Raw genomic sequence first — 14,059 nt, 5'->3', positions numbered from 1 at the left:
ACCTTTCAAAAACAGACACTACTTCAAGAAACAGACGCTTACCTGAAGCCATCATCTGCTTCGCTGATCTTCATCGTCTCACCCATTACAGGTACCTGTAAAAGAAAAGAAACCTTTAAGACAAAGATAAACGGTGCATAGCTACTTTCTATTGTTGCACATTTTTTGCTCATTTGATAAATAGACATTGGCACTGCGAGTGAGGGCACCTTTTTGACATTTGCCTGGTGCAAGAGTGAGAGCGCATTAGTCCTGTGAAGAAACAGGACATCACGCTATTTCCTTCATAAGAGAACTAAACTACAAGATGCAATAACCCTTGTGTTCCCTGAACAGTCGTTATCTGGAGCTTCCAATTGCCACTCTTCCTTCAGGTCCAGGTGTCTACCATGAACACTTCATAACAACTCTCCCAGGTGCACGCATAAGCCAGTTGCCTCGCAGGTCGACAACTCGGCAGGGAATCTATGCACCTAAACGCATGGGCCATCTTCCCTTTTATGATCAGACCACTAGCTAGTGCAATTGAACCAAACTGGTTATGGTCAGGAAGTGGGATTGGTTCCATATCATCTCTGCAAGGCCTCGCATCCCTCCAGGTAAGAGACGGCAATCAGTATTGGCACTTACACTGCCTGGTTCTTGTAAAATATTTCTGGTGCAGTATTTTCAGTTACATCAGACACAAACCTGATTGCTTCCTCCCTAGGGTATCTGCATGCCTCGGCCCAATCCTCATCCCTGGACAAGTGTTTTATAACATGTTTGTACGGAGAGCCTCCAGCAGTCCATACTCAAGTAGCAACTTCTCTGCTTCCCGCTAAACAAGTCTGAGTACCCTGTGAGAAACTGTCTAACCTGAAGAAACCTAAAAAATTGGCCATCAGCCAATTCATATCATTTCTGCAACTCTGAAAAGGACTACAATTCAACCCCCTCCAATAGATCCCCCAGTTTAGATATTCCCAACAAGTGCTATTGCCTTAAATCCTCCAAAGCTTCAGGTCTGTCTATATATCTGCCCACACACAGTGGTATTTACAATGTTAACCTTGCTCCCTGTCCCATCTTATGCGTGGCTTTTTTCCAGGAACTGAAGATCAGTGCCACAAGGTACACCCAGAAATATAATCTCTCTACATAGCTTCTGACACCTATTGGGTGCTTATCTGCCATTATGGCCGGTTCCTGCTGGGAGGCAAATTCCCACTTTTTGTTCGCTGACTAGTGAGTTGCCAAGTAGGAGAACAACAAATTGGTAAGGGGGATCCCACTATCATATGGACCGGTATACACTCAAATATCGGGTTTTTAATATCGATTTGCATTAATATCGAATTAAAAATATAGAATGGACACAATATCGAATGGACAAAATATAGACTACAAATATACCGAATAGAATAGCAGTAATATCGAATTCAAAATATAGAATTGACAAAATATCGAATGGACAGAATATAGACAACAAAAATATAGAATGGACAGAATATAGACAACAAAAAAATAGTATGGACAGAATATAGACAACAAAAATATCGAATTTGAGGTAAGTGAGTTAATTTCAATTTTTTTATAATATCCAATTTGTTAAAGTGATTTTTTATGTTAGTATATGTGTGAAAAGTGTATATTTATTTTATAATTTATTTTAATAATTAATTTTATGGTATTTAATTTTTGCGTAATCAAGTTCAAAGACTTTACAAAGTAAATGACTGCCTTATAAATGATAGCCAAGGAATCCTACCTGCCCCTAGGGATGCCATTACCACCTTTAATTCCTCCTTATAGCTCGCCAGCTCAGGAGTACTCCACAGCCTCCTCCAGTAGAGCAATGGGCGAGAAGCAATGGCATCCGCAATTGGCCGGATGTTTAAGTCCAGCCTTAGCGGCACTAATGGTGTATTTCCTGGCAAGGTCATAATCTGCCTAATAAAGTTGTTTTCAGTGATTTTTAGATCGTTTGATGATGTATGGCCCCATAGTTCTGCCCCATATAGGGACGATGACCTGGCTTGGACTTTATATATTTCAAGCGGTGGGCTTACTATTTTTAAAACACAATTTTTTTTTAACTTTTAGAATCCCCCCCACGGCCTGAGTTAGTTTTAAGGTGGCCTTTGCCTTTTGGGGACCCCAACGCCAATTTATCATTTAGAGATAAGCCTAAATAATCAAAAGTGGGTACCCTTTCAAGGGGTCTGCCCTCCATCGTCGGATGGTGGCAGTTAATAGTACTGGCATTAAAGACCATGTACTTAGTCTTATTGATGTTAACTACCAGGTTCCTTTTTTTACAAAAATTGGTAAACTGGTTCAACACCCGCTGCATACCCATTGATGACTTTGAGAGGAGCAGGGTGTAATCCGCAAACATAAGTGCGGGAAATCTTTGAGAGGCCAGTTTTGGCGAGTCTATATCTGTAATAGCAAGGAGATCTTCTATCAGCCCGTAAAGAAAAAGAGAAAAGAGGGTCGGGCGAGCACACAGCCCTGCCTAACCCCCTTCTTGACCGGGAACGGGCCCGTTAGTTGGCCATACTTGCCGAATCGTACTCTAGCGTATGTCCCTTCGTGGAGTCATTTAAATTGGTAGCATAGATATGGTGGGACCCCCATTGCCAGTAATATGTTCCATAACTGGTTACGGTCCACCATGTCAAATGCTGACTTCAGGTCCACGAAGGTTAGATATAGGCTACCCCCTTCAAGAACAACATGCTTCCAGTAAAGTACCTGGAGCCTAAATAGTTGATCGATACTTGAAATTCTGGCCCTAAAAACCGCTTGTAGCGGAGTCAAAGTATTATTGTCATTGATCCAGTAATGTAAGCGTTGTAATTTTTGCGTAATATAATTCTGTAGCGGGTTGTGGGTTTATAGGGGAATAGGGTGGGAAGTAATTTAATTACAATTAATTATATTTTTTAATTTATTTATTGATATTTATTTTGAATTAATTCTTAATTAATTGTTAATTGGTAATTAATTAAAATATAATTGGTGATTAATTTTAATTGATTGATTAATTGATAATTATGTAAATTTTATAAATTTATTTTCTGCAGCGGGTTGTGGGTTTATAGGGGAAATAGGGTGGGAAGTAATTTAATTATAATTAATTACATTTTCTAATTTATTTATTGGTATTTATTTTGAATTAATTGTTAATTAATTGTTCATTGGTAATTAATTAAAATATAATTGATGATTAATTTTAATTAATTGATTAATTAATAATTATGTTAATGTTATTAATTTATTTTCTGTAGCGCGTTGTAGGTTTATAGGGGAATAGGGTGGGAAGTAATTTAATTATAAATAATTTAAGTTTTTACATTTATTTATTGGTATTTATTTTGAATTAATAGTTTTTTAATTTTTTGATTGGTAAATAATTAAAATATAATTGGTAATTAATTTTAATTAATTGATTAATTGATAATTATGTTAATTGTATTAATTTATTTTCTGTTGTGGGTTGTGTGTTTATAGGGGAATAGGGCAGGAAGCAATTTAATTGTAAATAATTAAATATTTTAATGTATTTATTGTTTTTTTGTTGTTCTAATTTTTAATTATTTTTTAATTGTACATTAATTAATTGTTAATTGGTAAATAATTTGTATAAATAGGTAATCATTTTTAATAATGAATTTTTATTTTTATTTTTAATTGATTAATTATTATATTATATAAAATTGTTAATTACTTTTAATTAATTTGTAATTGGTATTAATATTTAATTTATTTTTATTTATATATGAAGTATTTACTTTCACTACTGTTGCACTCTCTGGAGTGGGAATAGTAATTTTTACCCCTACGCTATCCAACGTTTTCCCTACTGTTGCACTCTCTGGAGTTGGAATAGTAATGTTTACCCCTACGCTATCCAACGTTTTCCCTACTGTTGCACCCTCTGGAGTGGGAATAGTAATTTTTACCCCTACGCCATCCAACGCTTTCCCTACTGTTGCACTCTTTGGAGTGGGAATAGTAAATTTTACCCTGCTACTATCCAACGTTTTCCCTATAGTTGCACTCTCTGAGTTGGAATAGTAATTTTTACCCCTACGCTATCCAACTCTTTCCCTACTGTTGCACTCTCTGGAGTGGGAATAGTGAATTTTACCCTGCCGCTGTCCAACGCTTTCCCTACTATTGCACTCTCTGGAGTGAAAATAGCAATTTTTACCCCCATGCTATCCAACGCTTTCCCTACTGTTGCACTCTCTGGAGTGGGAATAGTAATTTTTACCCCTACACTATCCAACGCTTTCCCTACTGTTGCACTCACTGGAGTGGTAATAGTAAATTTTACCCTTTCCGCTATCCTATGGTAAAAATATTGTAAATATTTTATTAATATTACGTTTATATATATATATGTATTAACAAATCAATTTGCATGTTTTTTTAACTTACATTAACCATTTATTAATTTTAAGGTTATTTAAGTTTTTTAATTATGTTTAAGTTAATTATATTTATTATTTCATTAATTTTTAATTAATTTAAACCATTTTAAAAAATTCGATATTTTGACTAACTATATTTTTTACATCGATATTTTTGATTCGATATTTTTGTACTTACCTGCTTGGAGATAGGAGGTCGATATTTTGGTATTCTATATTTTTACCTTGATATTTTTGTAACTCAATATTCTTTACGTCGATATTGTTTCAGTGATCCATATTGTCCCTCTTGACAACATTTATAATAAAATCGTGGGTGTCCCCCTGTCCATTACCAATGATTTCAGTGCACTCTTTACCTCACTAAAGAACTCATCCAGTATTTCAAATGGCTTTTTCTGCAGCAAATAGAGGAAGTTAGGAAAAGTGATCATCATACATAGAGCCGCCCTACCCATGAGCGATAAGTTAACTTTATCCAGTGCCCGTCATCTGTCTTGTACTCTTCCAATACTCTACTTAAGTTTTGCCTGTGGAATTCCTGTGGGTCAGTCATGATGTACATCTCCAAATATTGAACCACCTCTGGGAACCATTGCAAAGGAAGCTCCCATTCAGGAGGCATCTCCCATGGCGTAAATGGATACAACACAGATTCATGCCAGTTTATTTTTAGGCCTGAGAACCTTCCACACTGCTTCAGGATCTCTACGACTCTATGGTTGACTGATCGGGGTCAAGCCGGGTAGAGAAGTAAAATGTCCACATAAAGAGAAATTACATCCCCCCACTCACCATCCCACCTGATGCCCCTTACTAACGCATCTTGTCTCACCCACTTTGCCAAAGGTCCTAGGGAGACTGCAAAAGCAGGAGGAGAGTGGGCAGCACTGTCGAATTCCACTGCCTATCTCAAACTCAACTAAGAACACCCCCCTGACCTAGACCAGAGATACCATTTCCATATATTATAAGTGCTCAAAGTAGGTATGTGGGGGGATACTGCAGCATCCCCAAAGTAACCATACTGGAAATCTGAAAGTGAATGAGCAATAAAGATGCCTTTAAATACATTTTTTCTCTTTTCACATTTTCTGTGAGTTCAAAGAGAGGTCAAATGTCAAGCTAGACCTTCTGACAAATTGCTGCTTATTCTGTAGCTTCTCGCACAAAGTGTGTGATCAACCAACTAGCAATATCCCATGGATCCAACCATCACTCCCTTCATGTCCTGGGCCCTGGTATCTTAAATTCTGTAATCAGTGTTAAATGATCTAAGGTGCCTGTTGCCAAGAATTTCATATTTCTAAATAGGCCTTCCTGGTTCTTCGGGACCAACAAATAGTCCAGTCTAGACATTGCAATCATGGCATTGACTACGTATGAGAACAGCTTCTCACCGAGTATTCATTCTTTCTTTCATAGCTTGATTTATCCTAGTGAATGTGTAAAGTTCCAGAGACTGCTGTCGTCACTGCTCCCACGCCCTGAGACCCTATCTAGCTCTGTGTTTGTTGTTTGATTACAGTTGCCTTCATTGACTAGTATAGTATCCGGTGTATTGGTGATCCATTTCCCCGGTACCACTAGCTTGAGTGGCTGTAACCTTGGAGGTAGGCACCATGAAACTAACGCCACTTAGTGCCCATTCCATTGCCCTTTGATCACTGCTAAGCAGCCCCATGGCTCTTGCCAAGGCTGGATTATCGTAAGGGGGAGCGGTCTTCCAGCAAGAATACCGACCTGCTTGGAACAAGAAAAGAACCCCAGAGTGCATCAGGACCATGTACTTTCCCCTCCTCAGACACAATTGTTATCCACTAAATGCATCTCTGTAGGGCAACGAGATCCAGGCTCTATCTTGAGATGTATTTTGCCACCACTTCCCTCTTAAATCGATTACCCAGCCCATTGATGTTGCACGATAGGAAGGACAGGGTTCTTTCCTGTGATCAAAACCTGGTTAACTATGGATGGCATTGGGGGCGTGGCTTAGTCGAGCAGCGGAATGGCCGCTAGTTGAAGCGGCTCCGCCGGCCGAGCCCTGTAATCCGTAAATTATCCGATAACTTGGTCGCTGCACCGGGAACCCTACCCAGGGAAATATTCGTGTAGCCCCCCGGGACCTGGGGTGGATGTTTGGAGGCTTGCACGTGCCGGGAAATAGGAGTGCGGCCGGCTGCTGCCCGCGTCGCCGCTGAGGCCTAGCTGCGCGTGGGATGCCGGGGACTGGCGTGAAGGCTGAGGCGGAGACGGAGCACTAGAACTCGGCTGCGGACCCAAGCGGTTGGGAAAGAGGTGGCCCTGAAGATCGGGCATGCGCGGAAGGTGACGTGCGGCCCGAACTACCCGGCTATCACTGTGAGTGTGGACGACGTGCACTGCCTGCGGGGAGCCGCGGGCTGGCAGGACGGTCAGCCTGCGGCGGGAAATAGCGCCTGAGATACTGCTGGGCCGCTGCCGCGGTGAGACCATAGATATTTGCCGGGCGATCGAGGTGCCACACAGCGACACAGGGGGCCGCCCTGAGAACCTCGTGGCCACGGTGGGTGGCTCAGTGAAGTAGTTGGTCGGGCCCAGGGAGACGTTTGCGCCGAGAACAGGGGTCGCCATTTTGGTACGAAGATACACCCCGTGGCCTAGCGGGCCAACTACGAGGGAGGGGAGCGCCCCAAGATCATAGCGTGGATGTGAAGACGGCCCCCACGACAGGTGATAGATGAGAAGAGGCCGTGTAAGCGGGCCTGGGCTAAGAAGATACTCCAACGGAGGTGCTGACATTGGTGGCCTGGGGCACACACCCGAAGGCCTTGCTGAGGCGCAGTCACTACTGCACCATCTGCGTTAATACTAGATGCGGACAACACCCTTGTGAACGTGCGCCAGTAAACGACTGCTGTTGGAGGCACTGTGACGAGATAGGGAGCTGCGAGAAGTGGAAATAGAGATACAGCGCGGGCCCTGGGGAGCCGCTGCGCCTATGGTGAGCCGTCTGGTTGGCGCCTGTGGGGCATAGTGTGAGCGGCAGTGAGGGGCGAAGTGTGCCGTGGATACCCCTGGAGAAGGAGATTAGCTGACGCATCCGACCATTATATCCTGAGGAACTACACTGCCTGCTGCGGAGGCAACTTGGGGAAACCGGATACGCAACAGCCTCGTATAAACTTTGATAAAAAAGGGAGTAAAACCACTGAGGCTGCGGACGGCGAGCGAGACCCGATCGAGGAGGGCACTGCGAGCCAGCTCCCTGTGGCAGACGTTCGTGTGATGTTCCAGGAGTTGAAGAATGGCCTACAGAGCATAGACTCCAAAATGGACTCCCTGGCTGCGCGCATGAATAATATCACCCAGCGCATGGACACACAGGAGGGACGAGTGAGTGTCCTTGAAACACGAGTGACAGAAACCGAGGAGGGACAGACGGAGATGGAAAAGAAAGTCAGAGGTATGGACAAAGTTCTGAAAATTATATGCCAAAAGAATGAGGATTTGGAAGCGCGCTCGAGGACAATAACGTGCCCATAACAGGAGTGGCGGAATCCACGGACATCTCGAATATGGAGCTCTTCATGGAGGGTATGATGAGAGAGCTCTTTGGACCCAGCTTGTCTCAGATGTTCCTCATAGAGAGGGCCCACAGAACCCTGGGCTCGAGACCCAAGCCAGGAGCGCCCTCAAGACCTATTGTGGCGAGAGTGTTGAACTATAGGGATCGTGACACGGTACTCCGTCTAGCACAGGAAAAGGGTGCGCTACAATATATAGGGAACGAGATTGCTCTATACCCGGATTTCACTTTACAGGTCCAGGTGGCGAGGAGGGAGTTCATCCCTGCCAAAAAGATCTTCCAGCAGATTGGAACTAAGTATGCTTTGATATACCCGGCTAAGCTGAGAGTGCAGGGGCCTGGGAGGCCCGCTTTCTTCACCAACGCCAAGGCTGCATTGACATTTGAGAAGCGGATGGCAAAGGAACATAAAACGCAGAGGATGCAGACTGATGGTCAATCGCAAGATAGACTCAGTGACAATGATTGATCCCCGGCTGGAATTCTTGGTCGGATGTGGACTCAGGAGGCGCTTGGGGTAGCGGTAGATCCTTTGGACAGTTGCCAAGAGGTAATGTGTGCGCTCTAATGGGATGTGCGGAGCATGAACAGCTTCACTACCTGGGGGCTACCTACTATGCCTACGGAAGGACACAGACTGTGGGAGGGATGGCCTGGTGCGTTTGTACAAGATGCGGCTCAGCCATCCTGCCAAAAGTGCAGGGTTGTAGGCCGGCAGACCCGACGCACCCCCAGGGATGATTCCCCTTGTATGGTTGCTTTTGTCGGCTTTGGGTCAATTTTGGGAGGGGGGTGGAAGGGGTACACAACCTGATTGGGGGGTTGGTGTGGGAGGGGGGTGGTTGCGAACCGTCGCCCTGTTGCTGTTGCCTGCTGTGCCTGCAAGATGCTTTGGTTCAGGAATTTAGCCTGCGAGGACTCCCACGTTATGGCCCCCCAGTATGGTTTATCTATAGTCCATGATTGGGGCCCCTGTGAAGGTTGTTAATTGCCTATCCTGGAATATTAGAAGGCTGAATGATCGCAGGAAGGCGAGGTTAATCCACTCATACTTGATGCGTCGTGAGGTAGATATCTGCTTATTACAGGAAACACACTTGGCCTCAACTAATAACAATATGCTTAAACACCACCAATGGGGGGAGGTAGTAGAAGCGCCATTTTCCAACTATGCCAGAGGCGTTGCCGTTTTAATACGTAGAGGGTTACAGTGGAAAACCCACACATCAATTATAGATAAGGAGGGCAGGTACATCTTAGTGGGAATGTTGTGTGATGCCCCCTTACTGATTGTAAATGTGTATGGACCAAACGTGGACAACCCGAGTTTCTTTCAAAATGTGTGGCAAAAAATTAAATCCTGTGGGCAGGCTGCGATATTGTGGGGGGGGGTGACTTTAATGTAGCCCTATCCCTGATGGCTGACAGGCAGGGAGTGTCTCATGTGCACCACCCTAATGCGGCGGCAATGTTGAAAGATCTGATGATTGCAGAGTGTTTGGTAGATACTTGGAGGGCCTTACACCCAGAAGAAAGGGAGGGCACATGTATGTCTGTGCACAGGAATGCTTGGTCCAGGATTGATTACTGGCTATTGCCCACAGATATACACACAAGGGTGGTAGCGGCGGAACATTTCCCGCACACGTTTTCTGATCACGCGCCTGTGCGTGTGCAACTGGCGATACCACCGCAATATGTGCAACCCTTTAGCTGGAGATTTCCATACAGAGCGTTATTGGACCAAGTTTTCAGGGAAGAATTAAGGGAGAAATTGTCTGAGTATTTTGAGCTGAATGAGGGGACGGTGGACTCACCGGGTGTCCTGTGGGAAGCGTTCAAGGTGGTAACGCATGGCAGTTGCCTGGCACTTAAAACAGGGGTGTTGAGGTCCATAAGGAACACTTTGAGTAGCCTTGAGAGAGACATTGCTGAGTTAGAGAGGAACAACGAGGGGAGCCCTTCTCCATCCACGCAGGCTGACCTCAGAGCTAAATTAACAGCGTTCCAAGAAGAAGCGGAAGGGGAAACGGCATACCTCAACAAGTACGCACAGGCTAGGAGGTATGGTGAGGGGAACAGATCAGGTAAGACGCTGGCATCCCTGCTTCATGCACCACGTGGGGTGGAGTATATCACGGAATTACGAGGGATGGATGGTGAGATGGTGCGTGAGCCACAGAACATATTGCACACAATGACGGAATATTACAAGGACCCGTGCGCGACATGCATTAACCCTAGTGCAACAGATATTGTGGAATATTTAGACACCATTGCACTAGCTTGGTTTAATGACGGGCCAGACAATACATGGCACTGCCTATCACGATAGAGGATGTGAGGGGTGTGATCGCGGGAATGCCGGCTGACAAGGCACCAGGCCCGGACGGGCTCACAGCGGCTTTTTACAAAGAGTACATCGACATAGTAGCCCCTAGATTGCACCAGCTGTACAGGGAGGCCATGGAAACGGGAGCGCTGCTGCCTACACTCAGGGAAGCCATGATAATAACTATTCTAAAACCAGATAAAGATCCATCGAACCCAGACTCCTACCGCCCCCTCTCCTTAATCAATATAGACGCGAAAATATACACTAAACTACTAGCAGAGAGGTTGAAGCCCATGATACCGCAAATAGCACTGTCTGATCAGACAGGATTTGTCTCAGGTCGCACAACATCGCATAACCTCAGAGTTCTCTTTGGTCTCCTTCACTATTTGAACCCCAGTGTGCAGGCGGTTGCTGCTCTGTTAGATGCCACCAAGGCATTTGATTCACTCGAGTGGGACTTCCTCTTTGCATTATTTACCTGTATGGGTTTCAGTCCTCTCCACATCCAACAAATTAGGCTCCTATATACGTCCCCCACGGCGCGAGTGAAAGTCAATGGCCAGATTTCGGAATTGTTTATCTTCACGAGAGGCACAAGGCAGGGCTGCCCCTTGTCGCCGCTTCTCTTTGCTATAGCTACGGAGCCCCTGGTGGCGCGTTTGCGACAACATCACACGCAGCGTAGCATTGGCTTCACCTCTAGAGGTCTGCAGACGATATGACACTTTACATGACTAACCCTGCAGAGAATTTTGACCCGATCATGCGAGAATTTATCAGGTATGGAGGCCTCACAGGCATACAGATTAATTGGACCAAATCTGTGCTGATGCTGTTAACTGATGGCACAGAGAGGTTTGATACGGAATTCCGCATAGCCTGGTCGGACGACAGCGTCAAGTATTTAGGTATATGGTTCAGCAGATCAATACAAGAGATTTGGTGCCAGATGTAGGTAACTTCAATTTACCGATTCATAAATACCGAACTTTACCGATTCGGTATTTATGAATCGGTAAATTTGAAGGAGGGAGATGTAGGTAAATTTTATTTTTGATTTAACGAATCGGTAATATTCGGTATTTACCGATTCGGTATTGCCCATTGATTCCTATGGGCCTTGAAGCCCATAAGAATCAATGGGCAATACCGAATCGGTAGTTACCGATTCGGTAAATACCGAATGCTGCAAGGGTGCAGGGGGTGTCACTTTGACACCCTCTAGCCCCCCAAGATCAGGCATGTGTGATATGTGGCACACATACATGCCCTAAGGGCATGTCTGTGTGTCACATTGTACAGTGTGCATGCACTCCTGAATTCGGTATTTTACCACACAATAGGAATGTGTGGTAAAACACCGACTCTTAAGGGCCTGTGGCACTCTCAGGAGTGTCATCTGCATATGGATTTACCGAATCGGTAAATATACCGAATCGGTATTTTACCGATTCTGTAAATTTACCGATTCGGTAAATTTACAGAATCTGTAAAATATAGACCCCCTACATCAGAAAACCCTAATACCGGTCGGTAACGGCCGAATTCGGCCGTTACCGACCGGTATTAGCCTATTAGGGCTCCTACATCTGGCCCCGGGTTAGCAAACTATGGTAGAGTGGTAGACTGGGTGGAAGTAAAGGTGCAGAGATGGAAGCTACCTCTCTCCCTGACGGGACGCATAGCTATAAGTAAAATGGTAATTCTGCCAAAATTGCTCTATTTATTGTGAACATCCCTTTGCCCCTTAACAATCATTTTTTTAAACGGCTGCGGACGGCGTTTCTGGAACTAGTTTGGGTGGGAAGGCAGCCTAGGGTGTCGTGGAAATTACTGATGCTTCCTTTTAGTCAGGGCGGCCTGGCTGCCCCGGACTTTGACCTCTATGCGTTTAGTGCGCAAGCACAATTTTTACATTACTGGCAGCATCCAATTCCATACCAACCACACGTTGCGATTGAGATTGATATTGCTGCTCCAGCCCCACTCAACGCGACTGTATACCACCCATACAAAGGATCCGCATCTGACATAAACACAGTTGAAGCGACGAGATGGGCCTGGACGAAAATAGCTGAAAGGGCTGGAATTGCGGAGCTATATGCACCGTCGATGCCGTTGGGGTAACCCTCTGATAGGGCCATTGACAGACAAAGTGGTTTCGGAGCGGGCGAGTAAACATGGATTGAAGGTTGCTGGAGACCTTTATCCCGGCGACGAATTCCTGACGCTGCAGCAGATGTGTGCACCGGAGGAGCCTACGGCCTCTAATATGTTACTATTTTACCAACTGAGGGTTGCATGCGGGGCTCGGTACACAGAGTTTCCGAAAGTACCTCCTCTCTTGCCGGCGTTGGAGGACTTACTGTCTAATAGCTCCCCTCGTAAACTGATTACCCGAATATATAGCATTACACAAGAGCACTGTCCAATACTGGTGTGTGGGTCCAGAGCTGAGTGGGAAAGGGAAGCAGGTGTGGCAATTACTGACAAACAGTAGGCATTTTGCTGTTCACAGCTAGAGAATCTTTCTCCTAATTATAGGCTGAGGCTAATTCACTTCAATTACCTGCACAGAACATATTGCACGCCCAGGCAACTATGTCGTATGGGCCTACAAGCTGATGCGAACTGTTGGAGGTGCGGGGACACTGAGGCAAATTTCTTTCATTTGACTTGGGAGTGTCGGCAGGTGGCGCTATATTGGGAGGAAGTCATGGGACACATAGGGCGAATTATTGGATTGGAGCTGAGCCCGAATCCGCTGTTAGCACTTCTGGGCTTTGTTCTGGAGATTCCACGTGGTTCGCGTAAGCTGACTGCCCTACTGCTGCTGCTGGCTGCTGGCTAAGCGCCAGATAGCACTACACTGGAAGAAATTGCCGCCCCCCCCCCTATACGGTGGCGGGCTGGATACGATCTGCGGTAAACTGCAGAGACCAATTGACTAATTACTGGGACCTTCTGCCTGCCAGGTCGAGGCCAGTGGATATTTGGGGACCATTCGCTTTGTGGCTGGGACAGGTTGGCGCTGAGGGGTGAGCATTTGGAGTGTGCAAGGATGGAGGGTGAGGAAATACCTGTGGTGGTGCGTGCTGTAGGGCTGTGGACCTTGGAAGAGTGTCTTGAGAGACTGTTTGATGTGTGGATGTCCAGAGGTGAATGTTTGGAATTGGGGGGCGTAGACGTGGGTGAAGTCAGTGGTTTCTGTAAGGTAACAAGGCACTTTTAGAGAGGTATTTAGCGAGCAGGCTATGTTACGGGGTTTGTTATTTTTGTGTTGGGACCTAATGTAGATTTGCTGCTCAGTAACTGAGTGTGTTTCTCACAAATGATGGTTGCGTAAGTGATCACTTATTGATTGCCACCGGACCGAGAAGGTTGTCGGTAAAATGGCTGTGTTAACAAAACCAGACGCTTCAAATAAGTGCGCTGCCGGCCTTCGGGTTGTAGGCTCTAAAAAAGCTTTGTACATTGTGAGTATAACAATAAAGGTCTTTCAAATAAAAAATAAAAAAACTATGGATGGCATTTAAATTTCTAGTTACCAAGACTATTATTAACATGTTGGTATCCGTTGGATTGGCATTATTGAATATTCTACCCCCCAACCACCCAACAATTCCTCCACACCCTCCTGTCTCATGCCATGAGTGCAGAACTTTCTGCTTCCCCAATGCTAGAGACGTCTGTTGCCCCCCACAACGACTTCAAACATGTATAACTAAG

The 14,059-nt window shown here is 45.1% G+C and overlaps 1 long non-coding RNA gene across 1 annotated transcript in view; it reads right to left on the bottom strand.

The window, feature by feature from the left end:
- LOC144753537 (uncharacterized) overlaps positions 1 to 14,059 on the bottom strand; it is a 170,204-nt gene that overhangs the window by 29,349 nt on the left and 126,796 nt on the right. Inside the window, exon 2 of the long non-coding RNA XR_013594403.1 lies at positions 43 to 95. This is a non-coding gene — a long non-coding RNA (uncharacterized LOC144753537). The remainder of the gene's footprint in view (positions 1 to 42; positions 96 to 14,059) is intronic.

This window comes from Lissotriton helveticus, chromosome 5_1 (assembly GCF_964261635.1).
Source record: "Lissotriton helveticus chromosome 5_1, aLisHel1.1, whole genome shotgun sequence".
In the NCBI taxonomy this organism is placed as follows: Eukaryota; Metazoa; Chordata; class Amphibia; order Caudata; family Salamandridae; genus Lissotriton; species Lissotriton helveticus.
Note: the sequence above shows the minus strand (reverse complement) of the source record. Positions and strands in the feature narration are given on the sequence as shown.